The following is a 17878-nucleotide window of genomic DNA, read 5'->3' on the forward strand; positions in this document are numbered from 1 at the left end:
TCTGATGCTGGGAAGGATTGGGGGCGGGAGGAGAAGGGGATGACAGAGAATGAGATGGCTGGATGGCATCACCGACTCGATGGACATGAGTTTGAGTGAACTCGGGGAGTTGGTGATGGACAGGGAGGCCTGGCATGCTGTGATTCATGGGGTCGCAAAGAGTCAGACATGAGTGAGCGACTGAACTGAACTTAACTATACATATAGGGACTTCCCTGGTGGCTCGGTGGTAAAGAATTTTGGCTGCTAATGCAAAAGATATGGGTTTGATCCCTGGTTCAGTAAGATCTGCTGGAGAAGGAAATGGCAACCCACTCCAGTGTTCTTGCCTGTGAAATCCCATGGACAGAGGAACCTGGTGGGCTACACAGTTCAGAGAATTGCAAAGAATCAGATACAACTTAGCAACTAAAGAACTATCTGAAGGCAAAATTAAGATAAACAGTTGCTCCCTTATTGTACACACATTTCCTGATTTAGCTTAATTCCTCCCAGGAATAAAAATACTCTGACTTTTGACTATGTAACATAAAAGAAGTGGGTGGAACAGTCTTTTTTTTTTTCGTTCTAAGTTGGCCACATTATGGCCTGCCATATATCATAGGGAAGACTGTATTATATTTGCTAAGGGCGGTGTTAGAGCATGTACTAGTGGTATGTTAGAGGCGCTGAATGCCTGTGAGAAAAGAAAAACCATCCTAGTCACTGCCACATGTATACATGTATTTGGATGTATTTGCAGTTTACTTGTTAATTCCAGAGTCAGTCTGAAATTCTCCAGGCAAGGATACTGCAGTGGGTTTCTATTTCCTTCTCCAGGGGATATTCCCGACTCAGGGATCGAACCCCAGTCTCCTGCATTGCAGGCAGATTCTTTATCATCTGAGCTACCAGAGAAAGTGAAAATCACTCAGTTGTGTCCAACTCTTTGCGACCCCACAGACTATACGGTCCATGGAATTCTCCAGGCCAGAATACTGAAGTGGGTAGCCTTTTCCTTCTCCAGGGCATCTTCCCAACACAGGGATCGAAGCCAGGGATCGAAGCCAGGTCTCCCGCATTGCAGGCTGATTCTTGACCAGCTGAGTCACAAGGGAAGCCCCAGGGAAGCCCAGAGTCAATCGCTATATGAGAGAATTTTAAAACTTTTTAAATTTTGGTGTTAAGTCTTTCTCCCCTCATTTCATAACTGATTTTGTATCTTGGGTCATTTATATGCAATAAATGCATATTTTATTTGTACTTTATGGCTATAAAATAGTATCCTCCTTGTATGGTGATCACACTGCACAACTCAGTCCTCCAAAATATTTATTGCAACCTAGAAATTAGTAAAAGAAGTCCACCTGCACCTGCAAAGATTTAAGAGCCCCTTACTTTGATTCTCTCTAGAACTTACATGGCATTATTCATCTTTTGATTCCTAATGAACTTGCCTATCTGGATTCCTGGTCCACAGCAAGGAGGGCCACCTTCTAGATCCAGAGCATGACTGTTAGAATAAGTGTGAAACTCAGTCACAACCAAATGCTGAACAGTGACGGGAATACAGGAAGGGTTGCTGCTGCTGCTGCTAAGTCACTTCAGTCGTGTCCGACTCTGTGCGACCCCATAGACGGAAGCCCACCAGGCTCCCCCATCCCTGGGATTCTCCAGGCAGGAACACTAGAGTGGGTTGCCATTTCCTTCTCCAGTGTGTGAAAGTGAAAAGGGAAAGTGAAGTCGCTCAGTCGTGTCCGACCCTTAGCGACCCCACAGACTACAGCCAACCAGGCTCCTCCATCCATGGGATTTTCTAGGCAATAGTACTGGAGTGGCTTGCCATTGCCTTCTCCGCAGGAAGGGTTATCTATGATTAAATCCTAAAGTCTACAAGAAAGAAAAGTTGTGTTCAGAACTATCTGTTAGCAAGGAAATAAGTGTTACATTTTGTAAAAATGGATCTTCAGTCCTTTTTAGAAATAAACAAAAAAATTAAAAGTCATTTGGTCTAACCACTTTACCTTACAGATAAGGAAACTGAGGCTCAAATAAGTTAAATGATGTTTCCATGGTCATATGGCTGCCAACTGGAAAAGCTACTGGAATCAGAATCTATGAACCCTAGTTTCCAGCTCAGCCATCTTCCTAAATACTGACCCAGAAATATAAATTTTAGCAATATGGAAAATCCTTTTTTTTTTTTTTTGGCATTGTGTCTTTTTTTCTGCCAAATGTTGTTGTTTAACCTCTAAGTTGTGTCTGTTTTTCGTGACCCCATGGACTGTGGCCCCACCAGGCTCCTCCATCCATGGGATTTCCCAGGCAAGAATACTGGAGTGGGTTGCCATCTCCTTCTCCAGGAGACCTTCCTGACCCAGGAATGGAACTCACATCTCCTACATTTAGCAGGTGGATTCTTTACCACTGAACCACCAGGGAAGCCCCCAAATATTGTAATAGCCACTATTTATGGAGAAATTACTTATATATACAGTATCAGTTATATATTGCTGCATAACAGAGACCCCAAAACATAATGGCTTAAAACAACCACCATTCATTTAGTTTATGACTTTGTGGATTAGCAGTCTGGACCTGGTAAATCTGTTGGTCTTGTCCAGTCTCCCTTATGTGTCTGCAGTCACCGGGGTGGCTCTGCCTGTGGGTGTTCACTGACTGCTGGCTGAGTCCTTTGGGGCAGCTGGGCCTCCTGCATCCTGTCACATGACAGGCTGCCCTGCGTTTGGTGGCATGTTGGCTCAGCGTGGGTGAGAGCAGGAGCATGGGAGCAAGGCTTCTTGAGGCCTAGGCTGAAATGGACACAAATCGCTTCTCCTCCAATGTACTTTATGAAGAAATAGACTCTTTACCTTTTGATGGAAAGAACTGCAGAGTCATTAGAGCATGGCAGGAATTCAGGCAGGGATAGAGTGTTGTGGCCGTTTTTGCAGTCTGCTGCATTGGCCGAGCCCTTTATGTAGTTTCTCTAACTCTCACAACACAGGAGGCAAAGGCAGAATCTTACAGGTGAAGTAATTGAAACCCAGGCGTGTTGGTTCACATTCAGCAGGGGATGCAGCTGGTGACTGACAGAATCAGCACTGGAACTTCGATTGCCACTCCCCACTCTGCTGCAGGGGAGGGATGGTATTACAGTTTTATAAGCTCAAAGTTTGTAAGAACAAAACTTAACTTTAAGAATTCCTTTTTCTTGATTTATGTGCTAAAAGAAAGAAAGTCAGGTAAGATGCAGAGTGGGCTTCCCTGGTGACTCAGATGATAAAGAATCTGCCTGCAATAGGGGAGACCTGGGTTCTATCCCAGGGTTGGGAAGATCCCCTGGAAGAAGGCATAGCAACCCACTTCAGTATTCTTGCCTGGAGAATCTCCATGGACCGAGAAGCCTGGCAGGCTACAGTCCAGGGGGTCAAAAAGAGTCGGACACAACTGAGCAACTAAGCACAGCACACAAGATCCAGAGTAAAGAGAAATAAACTGGATTATCAGAGAAGCGTAGTAAGGAGCAAGATGATAAGGTTGGGGAGCCAAGTGAAAGAGATTTGAAAAGGCTAATATCTATTTATAGTCAAAAGATCCTCCTTCCATAAAATGGGTAATATTCCCCCTCTGCAGATGGAGATATTTGCCTGATAAAGATTGCATTCAAATCCATATCTGTCTGTCTCCAGGAACTACCCCCTCCCCGCTTTTTTCCCACTGAGTCACTAGGTCTGCTCCTAAAAGTGGGGTCCAGGGGCCAGCAGCATTGGCTGGGAGGTGGCTAGAACTGCAGAGTCTTGCCCCCAGTCTGAGATCTGTTGAATCAGAATCTACATTTTAACAAGATGTTCAGGCGATTCATAAGTATGGTAAAATCTGAGAAGCACTGCACTAGAGGGACCATGGGAGAGTGATTTGCAATAAGATGGGCTGGTGGAAGCATATTCTAGGCAGAGAGAACAGCAAGAGCAAAAGGCCCTGAGGCTGGCATCTATCTGGGCAGGTGAAGGAATTCCTAGACTAGAGGAGGGGAATGTTTTTGGAGTAGAGGGAAACAGGATGAGACGGATGGAATCTCTGTGGATCCTGAGGAATTCTGCTTTTTAGGAAGGCTGATCTGGCAGCACCAAGGATGGCCCAGAGAGCCTGGCAGTCGTGAGCCCTGTTGTGAGGGTGCTGAGGGGAGGGCTCAGACTGAGGCAGGGATTGCGGGAATAGAACTGTCCAACCTGAGAGGCCTTTCAAAGCTCATCCCATGACACTTGTTGCCAAGTTGGATTCTAAGGAAAGAAAGAGAAGAAGTGAAGATGGTTCTAGATTACCAGGTTCTGAATTGTATTAGGTTTGGGTGTTATCTTTGCATTCTTTACTATTGAAAAAGAAGATACTTTTTGGTGGTAAGGATGGTTTCAGGTTTTTGTTTGTTTTCAGGCAACTTTCCCCATTCCTTTGAATTGTAGCAGTTTTTAAACTTTTACTAAGAGGCAATTCAAATGTTACAGTTCCAAATCAGCATGCCCATGTAAATTTCATATGTGTGTGCGTATGTGTGTGTGTATATATAAAATGAGATAAATTTTTTGGCAGGCAATTAGTTATAATGAAGCAGTTCTTTATATAGTTCTTGAGTTTATTAGACCTTCCCAACTGTCCTGTGACATTTGTATAGGTAGAATTATTCAGTTCAGTTCAGTTCAGTCGCTCAGTCGTGTCCGACTCTCCGCGACCCCATGAATCACAGCACGCCAGGCCTCCCTGTCCATCACCAACTCTCGGAGTTCACTCAAACTCATGTCCACAGAATCGGTGATGCCATCCAGCCATCTCATTCTCCGTCGTCCCCTTCTCCTCCCGCCCCCAACCTTTCCCAGCATCAGAGTCTTTTCCAGTGAGTCAACTCGTCTCATGAGGTGGCCAAAGTATTGCAGTTTCAGCTTTAGCATCAGTCCCTCCAATGAACATCCAGGATTGATCTCCTTTAGAATGGACTGGTTGGATCTCCTTGCAGTATAAGGGACTCTCAAGAGTCTTCTCCAACACCACAGTTCAAAAGCATCGATTCTTCGGCGATCAGCTTTCTTCACAGTCCAACTCTCACATCCATACATGACCACGGGAAAAACCATTGCCTTGACTAGACGGACCTTGGTCGGCAAAGTAATGTCTCTGCTTTTTAATATACTATCAAGGTTGGTCATAACTTTCCTTCCAAGGAGCAAGCGTCTTTTAATTTCATGGCTGCAATCAGCATCTGCAGTGATTTTGGAGCCCAAAAAAACAAAGTCTGACACTGTTTCCACTGTTTTTCCATCTATTTCCCATGAAGTGATGGGACCAGATGCCATGATCTTTGTTTTCTGAATGTTGAGCTTCAAGCCAACCTTTTCACTCTCCTCTTTCACTTTCATCAAGAGGCTTTTGAGTTCCTCTTCACTTTCTGCCATAAGGGTAGTGTCATCTGCATATCTGAGGTTATTGATATTTCTCCCAGCAATCTTGATTCCAGCTTGTGCTTCTTCCAGCCCAGCGTTCCTCATGATGTACTCTGCATATAAGTTAAATAAGCAAGGTGACAATATACAACCTTGACGTACACCTTTTCCTATTTGGAACCAGTCTGTTGTTCCATGACTGGTTCTAACTGTTGCTTCCTGACCTGCATACAGGTTTCTCAAGAGGCAGGTCAGGTGGTCTGGGATTCCCATCTCTTTCAGAATGTTCCACAGTTTATTGTGATCCACACAGTCAAAGGCTTTGGCATAGTCAATGAAGCAGAAATAGATATTTTTCTGAAACTCTCTTGCTTTCTCCATGATCCAGCGGATGTTGGTAGAATTATTAGGCTGGTACAAAAGTAATTTCGGTTTTCATTATTGAACTTTGCTGTTTGATATTGGTGCATTCTTAAATAAGGGTGGTTATGTTATACATCATTTTAATGCACATTTCTTCTTTTATTATTTTTTTTTTTGCTGATGATTTATTACTTGCTGTTTATATTTATTTTAGACTAGGGAAATGATGTTAGATAAAAAGCAAATTCAAGTGATTTTATTTGGGTTCAGAATGGGTTGCAAAAAGCAGCAAAGACAACTCACAGTTTCAACAATGCATTTGGCCCAGGAATTGCTAATGAATGTACAGTGCAGTGGTGGTTCAAGAGGTTTTGCAAAGAAGACGAGAGCCTTGAAGATGAGGAATGCAGTAGCCAGCCATTGGAAGTTGACATGACCAATTGAGAGGATCATTGAAACTGATCCTTACAGCTACACAAGAAGTTACCAAAGAACTCAATGTCTACCATTCTACAATCATTCGGCATTCAAAGCAAATTGGAAAGGTGAAAAAGCTCAATAAGTGGGTGCCTCATGCGTTAACCAAAAATTTTAAAAATTGTCATTTTGAAGTGTTGTCTTCTCCTATTCTATACAACAGTGAACCATTTCTCCATCGAATTGTGGCATGTGATGAAAAGTGGGTTTTATTCAACAACCAGCGATGACCAGCTCAGTGGCTGGACCAAGAAGAAGCTCCAAAACACTTCCCAAAGCTGCTTCTGCTGCTAAGTCGCTTCAGTCGTGTCTGACTCTGTGCGACCCCATAAACGGCAGCCCACCAGGCTCTCCCATCCCTGAGATTCTCCAGGCAAGAGTACTTCCCAAAGCTAACTTACACCAAAAAAAGATCATGATCGCTGTTTGGTGGCCTGCTGTCCATCTGATTCACTACAGCTTTCTGAATCCCAGAGAAGCATTACATCTGAGAAGTATGCTCAGCAAATCAATGAGATCTACAATGCTTGCAGCCGGCACTGATGAACAGAAAGGGCTCAGTTCTTCTCCAGGACAACCGCTGACCACATGTCACACAACCAATGCTTCAGAAGTTGAACAAATTGGGCTATGAAGTTTTGCCTCATCTGCCGTATTCACCTGACCTATCATCAAGGAACTACTACTTTTTCAAGCATCTCGACAACTTTTTGCAGGAAGAGTGCTTCCTCAATCAGCAGGAGGCAGAAAATGCTTTCCAAGGGTCCACTAGACAAATAAACTTATTTCTCATTGGCAAAAATGTGTTGATAGTAATGTTTCCTATTTTGAATAGTAAAAGTGTGTTTGAGCCTAGTTATGGTGATTTAAAATTCACGGTCTGAAACCACAATTACTTTTTCACCAACCTAAATATTATGCCACTTTCACAGAGAGATTTAGGGGTGTCACCCAGCCAACGTTTGAACCCATTCTATTGATGCTAAGCCCAATCTTCTATCCACTGAAGTACTCTGCAGGTTTTATATTTGATCTTTGGCAGAAATTATCCAAATTATCCAGTTTTAAGTTTGGGTTTACTCTTTCCTCCCATATACACTGTGCCAAACTCAGAGAGATGGTTGAAAGTTTATATTGATGGTTCCAAGTAACTATTTCATGGAAACTTGAAAATACCTCATAAAACCTGATTTCCTCCCTGGCCTGATTTTCTTATTTCATTGGATCCATATGGTAATTGTAATAACAACAAACCATGCTTTATATTTCAAATGACTTGAACTAAGATTTAGCTTGCTAAGTACAATTTCTGTGCATTCTCTTTTATACTTGATGGGACACATTTTATGATCCTCACTGGGATTTGGTTTTGATGAAGGAAGCCAAGTATTCTAGGAACGGACGTGATATAAGCTTCAGAGAGTCACCGCAACCCAGGCCGAGGCCCAGCCCCAGAAGACCACTAATGGAAGCCTGATCCCCTAGCTCTGTAAAATGAGTTCAGTCTCTATTATTGATGCAGAGCTTGCTTTCTCCTTTCAAAGGTAGAGTGTGTTAGTCGCTCCGTCATGTCCGACTCTTTGTGACCCCATGGTCTGTCCTTGGGATTCTCTAGGCAGGAATACTGGAGTGGGTTGCCATTCCCTTCCCCAGGGGATCTTCCTGACCCAGTGATCAATCTCGGGTCTCCTGCATTGGAGGCAGGTTCTTTATTGTCTGAGCTACTAAAAGGCAAGTGTTTTGTGGTGCTGAAGCCCAGGTTGAAATGAAAATTGTGGATCTGGGGGAGAGCCTGATAACAAAAGAGGGTGTGAAAAAGTCACAAGAAACTGAGAGAGTTGGAGGGTTGTTTTATAATTCCCTGCTGCTGCTGCTAAGTCACTTCAGTCGTGTTCGACTCTGTGTGACCCCATAGACGGAAGCCCACCAGGCTCCCCCTTCCCTGGGATTCTCCAGGCAAGAACACTGGAGTGGGTTGCCATTTCCTTCTCCAATGTGTGAAAGTGAAAAGTGAAAGTGAAGTCGCTCAGTCGTATCCGACCCTTAGCGACCCCACGGACTGCAGCCTACCAGGCTTCTCCATCCATGGGATTTTCTAGGCGAGAGTACTGGAGTGGCTTGCCATTACCTGCAATCAAAGGTTTAATGGGGCCAAAGTAGTGTGACCTGGATCTAGTAAAAAAAGAAAATCAAAAAAAAGTTAAAGCTAAAGTAGCTTCAGAGAAAAAAAATTACTGAAACTACAACCTGGACAGGCAGTTGTCCCGTAACAGTTAATTAGACAAAAAGCAAAACAAGTAAACCAAACAAATTTCCAGAATTCACTGCCCCAGCACCTTGCAGGACTCCACTGACAGGTGTGAGCGGGTGAGACTCAGAAACAGAATCATCCTCTTAGTCACAAATGACTGCATCATAGGCATGTTTGGTCCCCCTAGACGTCTTTTCTCACTCTGCTGGCAGGTGCGTAAATTACTGTCTGTTTAGTTTATGGGAACCCTTAAAAGAAACTGTGTGAGGCTCCCCAGGCGGCTCAGTGGTAAAGAATCCACCTGCCATGCAGGAGACTCGGGTTTGATCTCTGGGTCGAGAAGATCCCCTGGAGATGGAAATGGCTACCCACTCCAGTATCCTCGCCTGGGAAATCCCATGGACAGAGGAGCCTGGTGGGCTCTATATAGTCCGTGGGGTCACAAAAGAGTTGGACATGACTTAACAACAACAGGAGAAACCAAGGCACTTTCTTCCATTCACTAAGCCAAGGGGTCACCTGTGCTTCCCAAGTGAGTCTTAAGGAAGAACGGGTTATGACTCCCTTTGAGTCAGGCCTGGCTCTCCCAGAAGAGACAGGAGTGAGGGCTGGACCCCCATCAGGTTTGCATCCTAACTCTGCCTGAAACCTCCCTGGGTTTCAGTTTCCTTATCTGTAAAGCTGCATTTGTCTGCATTTAGTAAATACTTAATCAACCTGATTCTCAATCTCTGTGGCCCACATTTTTCAGCGCCATAGGGTACAAGATGCAAGGGAGGGTCTGGGTAGGGCAGGTGTTCAAACAATGCACTTTTCCTTCCAGCTCTCCTCATCTTTACCTTGGACAAAGGCCACACGAAATAACAGGAAATTTCTAACTGAAACTCATGGGATTTCCCCGGAATTTCTAACTAGATATGTAACTTTCCTTATCATAAAATGATCTCCTTAAATAGCTGTCCAGGGGTAGTTTTAAATCCTCCCTGAACCTCGGCATGTACAGAAGTTTGGGGTGAAGTGTATTCTGTGTTTGTATTAGTGGGAAGTCGGGAGAATGCCAAGGACTTGATGCGTGCAAACAAAGTAAAGATGGAGTTCTCTGAGAAAGCAGAACTTATTTGCATACTGAAATGATCCTGCTGTAAATGCTGAAAGGTAAGGAAACTATGAAATATGCAGAGTGAGTGAGAAAGAAGGTGGCTTTCTTCTGGCCCTCCTGTCTGTGAAGGGTTTTCAACAGAATTAAGTTGGCATGGATAGTCTTTAAAAGAGAGGGTCATTGCTTCACCTTTGTATTTTATATATCCTTCGCCTTTCACTTCGTGAGTTTGGTTGGATTTTTTTTTTTTAATAGTGTTAAGTGTTTTCATTCTAGAAGGCTCACTCTGCTTAGTGAACCTAGTTCCATAAAAACTTTTTTAAAAAATACAGATGCTGTGGGGTCTAAAATCTAAATGCCCTTTATTGAACAAATGTCCACAGAGACTGTGCCAGACAGTGGGAATACAAAGGTAATTAACACAGGCCTGGAGGCAGTACCACAGGGCTCAGTGCAGTTAGCATAAGGACGAATCATCGTCCGTTCCCTTAGGGAACGCAGGGAGAGCTGCCCTGGGCTCTGTGAGGGTGGGGGCATGACCTGGCCTGAGAGGCCAGAATGGCTTCTCTGAGGAAAGCCTGTCCCGCCAAGCTGGGAAGGGTAAGAGGGATCTGATCAGGCAAAGTGGGTCCTCAGGTGCAAAGACAGGCTGTAGGCTCAGACGTCCCCCAAGGTACAGTGTTCCGGAAGTCTCCTGAGCAGGAGGAGGACCAGGAGAGATGGCAGAAGGTAGATTGTGCAGGGTCTTTTAGGTTACATACTATAATCTGACCTCAATCAATCCCACCCTTAGTTAAGATCTTATTTAGGATTTTTTGGGGTGGATGTTGAAACCTTCAATATTTAGAGGTGGCTGAGGGTACAAGTCTCCTTCCCCACAGCTTCACACCTGACCCCAAAGCAAACGTCAGGCTCAATCTAGCCTTACGTTGTAATACTGTAAATTGAAACAGTCATGCAGCCTGTTTGTAATCTGGATGAAGTTCCCCTTTCTGTTCCTTTTGTTTCTCCAATTAGATCTTTCATGGAAAGTTCATTAGAGGCAAATGGAACACTCCTCTAGGGACAGGGTTCAGCTAACCTAAGGGTTTAATTAAGCAGCAAGAACTAGACAAGGCAGTATTCACCAACATGTCCTGGGAACCGCTGGGAAGGACAGATACTGAATCACTACCAGGTACCATTTGATGCAAGAGTCGGGATACCTCAGCACTGTTTCTAGCCTGTCCACACATCCTGTACAACACTGACTTCACCAAAGAAAAATGCCTTCTAACAGTTATTTGCTAATTAGTCAAGTCCTTTGTGCTGATGGCAGATAAAGAAACTAACTTGCTTGTAGAAACCACCTCTGAATTATAAGCATCTGATAACATCCTTACTAACCATCTCAGAAGTGTGTTGCCCTGACTGAGTAACTGATTTACTCTACATACTAATTTAATCTACATCCTAGGGTGCAGGTAAAACACATACAAATTCCAAACGATATGCTGACCTCAAAGTGCAGTGTCGACAATAAAACCATTACAAGGCAGTGTTCTGTATCTTAGGAACAGAGAGAAGCTACTGAAGGTCCTAAACTAGGAAATAAGATTTGCCTCTCTGGTTGCAAGTTAGGAAGCTAGAAGGAAGACATGGGGCTAAAGGAGACTAGGCTCAAGTAAGGTGCTGTTGTGTGAGACATCGTTGAATCTCCACTTGAATAAAGCTGAGAGAATTCAGTGGAGAGAAGTGTGTGGGTTGCTGAGATATTAGGTGAAACCACCAGGACCTGGTGATGGATTGGAAATGGAAAGTGAGGGAGGAGGTGTCAAGACTGAATATTTGGACCGGGGATACCAAGGAATTTTGTTGCACTATTGTTTATGATCACAAAGAACAGTGTATCTGTTGTCAGTATATGCTGGTTAAATGAACTGCAACTTGCAGATACAATGCAGTACTCCGTGTTGATTAAAAAAAAATTAGATGTATATGTGATGACATGGAAAGATGTCCAAGATATAATCTTAAATTTTTTAAAGTTTGTTAAAGAAACACATATTTATACTTAATGTTCCATTTTAATATAATTAGTAATGATTATATTTGGCACCTAACGTGGCAATAGTAACAGTTATAATTATCACATATGATATCCAGAAGAAAAAATTCCTAGCAGTGGTTATCTGTGAGGCAGAGATTACCAGAGCCATTTGCAATCTCTCCGCTGGATTTTTTGCAACTGAGAAATCAGATTTTGCAGAAAATGAGCAAACCACCCTAATCATCTCCTGAAAACTCTTCATCATTCTACCCCAGCATGATCACTCCTTCTTTTGAACACGCAGTCCACAGTCATTCCAACATGGAGGATCCAAAAAGGGTCTCAGACATCATTTCGTTCACCATCTCCATTACACAGATGAGGAAACTAAGGCCCAGAGAGGTTAATGGCCTAGCTAAAATCATATAACCCTAAATTATTCAGAGAGCCAAAACTCGAACCCACGGATTGTGCTAACTCAGAGTCTGGAATTCTTTATACTGCAACAAAGTCTCCTCTGACGTTCACTACATCTGGGAATACCTTGGCTTTTGTTCAACTGTCCAGTGAATAAACCTGGAGAAGGCAATGGCACCCCACTCCAGTGCTCTTGCCTGGGAAATCCCATGGATGGAGGAGCCTGGTAGGCTACAGTCCATGGGGTCGAGAAGAGTCGGACACAACTGAGCGACTTCACTTTCACTTCTCACTTTCATGCATTGGAGAAAGAAACGGCAACCCACTCCAGTGTTCTTGCCTGGAGAATCCCAGAGGCGGGAGCCTGGTGGGCTGCCGTCTGTGGGGTCGCACAGAGTCGGACACGACTGATATGACTTAGCAGCAGCAGTGAATAAACCTGTTTCCTGCCATAAACAATGTGCTTAGAGAGTGTTTAGCTTCATGCTCAACAGAGTGTAAAACACTCATTTAAAGCAATGGTTGGACTAGTTAGACTTAAGATCCTAGAGGCAGGATTAAGATGAGGGTAGGAGAAAGACACACACACTCAGCCGCACTCAACACAGAGAGCAAGCTCCTCCACCCCCCACCCCCACCCCTTCACACAGTAAGTTGACAGCTCTCTGCCTAACTGGTTATGCTGGGGAAATGGACTTTGGATTTAAGTGAGGGCCAACAGCACACCCATATTTTGAGCTTCCTAAAGGAAATGGCATGGCTCTTGAAGGACACTTGTATTTGTTGATGAAGTCAGTGATGATTTCTTGCAGCTGTCTTCACATCACTTACTTCCCACATAGCCCCTCTTCACAGCGTGGGCTTTGGGGACTGTTTCTTATCTTAGAGAAAGGCAACCTGATTGTGGGCTCAGAAAATGTTTCACGTGGTGCTGTTCGAGAGAACTGGCCATTCGTGGTTGGCAATCTACTGACAGAAATGACGCTAGAGGTCTGCCTTGTCCTTAAACCAGGAGTTACCTAGGGGCAGTGAGGGAGTCATGTGCCTCCATCTATTTGACTTTCCTACCTTTGGTACCTGATTCTTTTCTCCTTCTTCCCTGAAGCTAATCAGAATACTTTTGTTTGTAATGAACTACACTTGGCATCTGGTTTTCATCACCCAAATGGGCCTCTACCTTTCAGATTCTTCTGCTCCCATCGTGCAGATTTGATGAGCTTGTTTCCAGTGTTCTATTAATTTATTTCAATTCAACAGTTTGCATATCTTAGACATTGCCATGTTTTAAGTTACCATGGTGTAGTTTTTTTAGACTCTATACACACACCCATTTATATAAAGTTTAGTTTTAAACTCTTTCAAACCAGTTTTTCTTTATCTTGTTGCTATTCTTATGTGGATTCATAGCACTTTAAGTATTTAAGGTATCCTTATAATGCATTTGTACATTTTATCTTAAAATTGGGGGGAAAAAAGCAAAAATAGTTAAGTGTCACAACCCTGTTGTTGTTCTTAGGTCTCTAAGCCAGGTCCAGCTCTTGGCCACCCCATGGACTGCAGCACGCCAGGCTCTTCTGTCCTCCACTATCTCTCCGAGTTTGCTCAAATTCATGTCCATTGAATCAGTGATGCTAACTAACCATCTCATCTTCTGCCACCTCCTTCTCCTTTTGTCCTCAGCCTTTCCCAGTATCAGGGTCTATTCCAATAAGTCAGCTCTTCACATCAGATGGCCATAGTATTGAAGCTTCGGCCTCAACAACAGTCCTTCCAAACCGTGATATACCTTTAAATTGTATTAAGCAAGCTAGTGTTTTTATGTAATGAAACTAAGGATAAATTTAAAGTACAAATAATTATTTCCCCTTGGTCAACTATGTGTCTGCCTTTCAGTAAGCTCACATTTTGCTTTTCACAAATGCAGAAATTGTGACTTCCCTGGTGGTCCAGGATTTAATACTTCACCTTCCAATGCAGGGAGTGTGGTCAGGGAACTAAGATCCCACGTGTTTTATGGCCAGAAAAGTAACACATTGAACAGACGAAATGTTGTAACAAACTCAATAAAAGACTTTAAAAATAATCCACATTAAAAAAATCTTTTAAAATGCCGAAATTTAGCTTCCTGAATACTGGGAATATGTGAGAGGCTGAATGTATAGGCAAGGGGAGAATATACAACCTTCCATAGACCTTCACTAAATAGCATAGGAAGGAATGTGAATGAACTCAGATCTGAAGACTCAAAAAATTCCAAGATGAAAGGACAGTTGAGCCTGGGAGGGATTATTAACAATACATAACCCAGCCCTGGACTCTGTGTGTGCCTTCAGAAATACCTAGGACAAGTTACCTTTCTCGTTGTTCAACTGTGGGCAGTCCGAGCCATCATCTGTCTGACAGATAGTAATTTTGCTATGAGATATAGGTACCAAATCTTCTAGTAAAATGCAGAACACTTTGTATGGACAATAGGATAGACTATTTGAAATCAGACTTCCCTGAAAATTCAAGAATTCATATATTCCTAACTTCCCCAAATATTATAACTAACAGAGCATCTGTGTTCCCCATAACTTGCCCAAGTAACTGTGACAAAGCATTTTTATGCCAACACTGCGACATTGTGTATACCTAAACATTGAAACATATTAATTATTAACCAGAATAATAGCCTCTTTTGGAAATTAAAAGTTCCATGAAAGAATTAGAATGTTGGGGTGTATAGTATAACCTAGACCAGGAAGATTCACTAATGTCTCTTAATATCCATAATCAACAAACATTTGAGTGCTTTCTATTTTTTTCTACTTGTAAAGTTTTGAAAGCAGAGAAATATAAGACAAAAATTAATTACCTCACAGTCAAAAGAGCAGAAATGTTTTCCTGCTAGCATTATTTATTTCTGATAAGAGTATAAAGGAAAACCAAAGGAGAAAAGGATGCTGTGTCTTTAAACTAGGACACATTTTATAATTGTCCTTGAAGTTTCTATTTTCATTTGTTTGCTTTGGGATGGGACATGGAAAAATATTTGCCTACACTATAGTACTAATCTTCATGCATATGTTCATGAATTTTCTTTCCTGAAAAAGGTGGTAGACAATTCATGGGGGATGACTTTTATTTTTAAATGTTTGCACATGCATGAATTTTTGTCCTAAAGCTTGGTAAGTTCAAGTTCACTTAGTATCATGAGAGAAAGTGTCTCTGAGACATTCTGAAGTGTAAAGCTTTAGGAATTAAACATTAGGTTTTCCTATTATATATTATCCCAGAAGCTACCTTAATTATATAATCAGTATTTTTATTATAAGTTGATTATTAACAAAGTACTGATGAACTCTAATATTCTAAATCACACTGGAAAATCTTAATTTACTTGTTTAAATAGTTTCTTTTTTCATGTCTAAGTAGTTTCTTTAAATTATTTTCAGTGGCTTGGAGGCACAGTGTATTGTTTTTTTTAAGAGAATGAAAACAACTGGTGTGGAAATTCACTCATTCATTCAACAAATATATATTGAGCACTTCCTATATGCCCAGGGAATATATAGGTCAGCCTTCTTGCCACCGCACAGTGGACTCTTTTCACAAATGCAGAACTTCAACTTGCAAATAAAATTCTTGAATACTCCTACACTATAGGCTTGGAATATAAATTCATTCATCATGTGTATTGAGCACTAACTCCATCTAGACTTTGAGCTGCGTGCTCACTAGGATACAAAAGTGAACAAATATTCTTCCTGTCCTCATGTGGCTTATAATATCTGCTGGGAAAGAAGAACATTAAATAAATACGTAAATAAAGCTAGAATTTCAAATTGTTCAATGAGGTGCAACCAAGGAAAGTAAGGGGATGCTGCAAAGCTTTTATGGGATCTGCTTGACAAGAGGGAGGAGAGGCCAGGGAGGAAGTTTCAGAAAAAGTGATGTACTTCAAAGCAGAAGAATGAGGGAAAGATAGCCAGGGGAGAGAGAAAATTGATTGTGTATATTTTTATAACAGCAGAGGGAGGCAGAAGCCTAGAAACCCAGTTTGTAATTTGACAGTCACCAGTAACTGCTCTTGAGTTTGTCTCTGGTCTGATTTTCTTTACCCGAGAAATCGAAATTGAACAGAAACCTGTGACCTGTGATCCATGTGAATTACTACATAATCAGGAGGCCCTCTGATGGCTCCGTTTGGCCATGTCTGGAGCTGTCATCATCCCAGTCCAGATTCCTTCTGTTCCCGGGAACTGTGTGTTGAGTCCTGCCAGGCTGGCCAGAGGGGGCCAGATTCAGGCAGCTCAGCCGGGCTCCCTTCACTTCCTGCCCCGCCCACGCCCACACCCACACCCATCTCCCTTGGTATCAGTCCTTGCCACATTCCCTCCATTCTCAGAAGACAAGATGTTCCTTTTCCTGTTCAAGGTCGACCTTTTCACCTGGTCTCCTTACCTTTTAGCTGAGATCCTCTGGTACACCGCCTCACCCGTTAATCCTGTCTCCAGCCCAAATCTTCAGATTCTAAGCTCTCCATCCCTCCCCCACAAAAGGAATCAACTCTCTCCTCAGCAAACACTCTCAGATCTATTTTTTAAATTAAAATAGAGAATAAATATCTCTTCCCACTGAGCCTCTTTCTTCCACGTTTTGGTTACCACTCCATATCTTTCACTCCCTCTATCTCCCTCTTTCTTGCCTCTCTTTACTCCTTTTTTAAAATACAAAATTAAAAGGTTTTAATTCTTGAGTTGTTGCCACTTTGAATTGCAGTTCCAAGTTTCTCACTTCTAGCTCACTCTTCGTATGTCCCTCTTTGTTTTCTACCCATACAGTGACATGAAAATCTCACTGATGCAATTTGAAGCTTAAATTTAAATGCATGACCATCAAATCTAATGGTCCTCTTTCATCCCTTTAATTTACAAACTTCCCTGCTGCATTTCAAACTACTGATGTTAATGACACCTTCCTTCTGGAAATTCTCCCTTTCCTCTGGCTCCTATTGTACCATTGCATTTCTTTCTCCAGGTTCTAGTTCTACTTCTTTGACCAGCCCCTGTTCATCTGCCACCTATTATCCATAAGAAGAAGGGTGTTGACGCAGAGTCTGTTGGCAGGTCCTGTGCACACTTATGGGCTTCCCTCGTAGTCCAGTCAGTAAAGAATTTGCCTGCAATGCAGGAGACCTGGGTTCGATCCCTGGGTCTGGAAGATCCCCTGGAGAAGGAAATGGCAACCCACTCCAGTATTCTTACCCAGAGAATCTCATGGACAGAAGAGCCTGGCAGGCTATAATCTGTGAGTGATGATTGTCATCAGGGAAGGGTGTACAGAGAATTCAGAGTTTAATCAGAATTCAGGGTTAAATGGTGAATAGAGCTGTTAATTTGGGTCAGTTGCCAAGTTCAGCCTGTGTGGGAGATGGAAGAATCAAAGAGGTCTTGAGAATTAGGTGACTAGTAATTAGAATCTTAGGGACAGAAGTGAGAAGACAGCACCCATTGTCAGGTTTGGGTTCCATCTGAAAACAAATTATTTCCTGCTGGAAAGGTTTAGAATCAAGTACAAATGAGATGGACTAAATAAAACCTGGGGCATTTGTATTTTTATATACAATTGTAGGGAAATCTGTCTTTACTATTTTAAATACATACAGTATTCACAATGTTTCAGATAATTTGTTAATTAACATGAATTGCCTTGTGACTCCAATTTAAAATATGTCCCTGAGCAATTGATTCAGACCGTGGACCTGTAAGTTGAAATGTTTAAGATAATTTGATGTTTTATACTAGGTTGAAACTTTTAAGAACTGAAGATTCACCTTATTTGTG

At 42.4% G+C, this 17878-nt stretch overlaps 1 protein-coding gene across 5 annotated transcripts in view; it reads left to right on the forward strand.

The window, feature by feature from the left end:
- The window catches only part of PGCKA1 (PDCD10 and GCKIII kinases associated 1), a 92112-nt gene that overhangs the window by 3992 nt on the left and 70242 nt on the right, over positions 1 to 17878 (forward strand). Inside the window, exon 1 of one of the 5 annotated variants that reach the window (XM_055434859.2) lies at positions 9488 to 9660. The exons of the other annotated variants lie outside the window; for them this stretch is intronic. The gene's annotated coding sequence lies outside the window, so the exon portion shown is untranslated. Of the gene's footprint in view, positions 1 to 9487; positions 9661 to 17878 lie in introns of those variants that run through there. 5 annotated transcript variants of the gene reach the window in all.

The sequence above is a fragment of the Moschus berezovskii genome, chromosome 5, assembly GCF_049115385.1.
Source record: "Moschus berezovskii isolate FMDL1 chromosome 5, NW_MosBer_1.0, whole genome shotgun sequence".
In the NCBI taxonomy this organism is placed as follows: Eukaryota; Metazoa; Chordata; class Mammalia; order Artiodactyla; family Moschidae; genus Moschus; species Moschus berezovskii.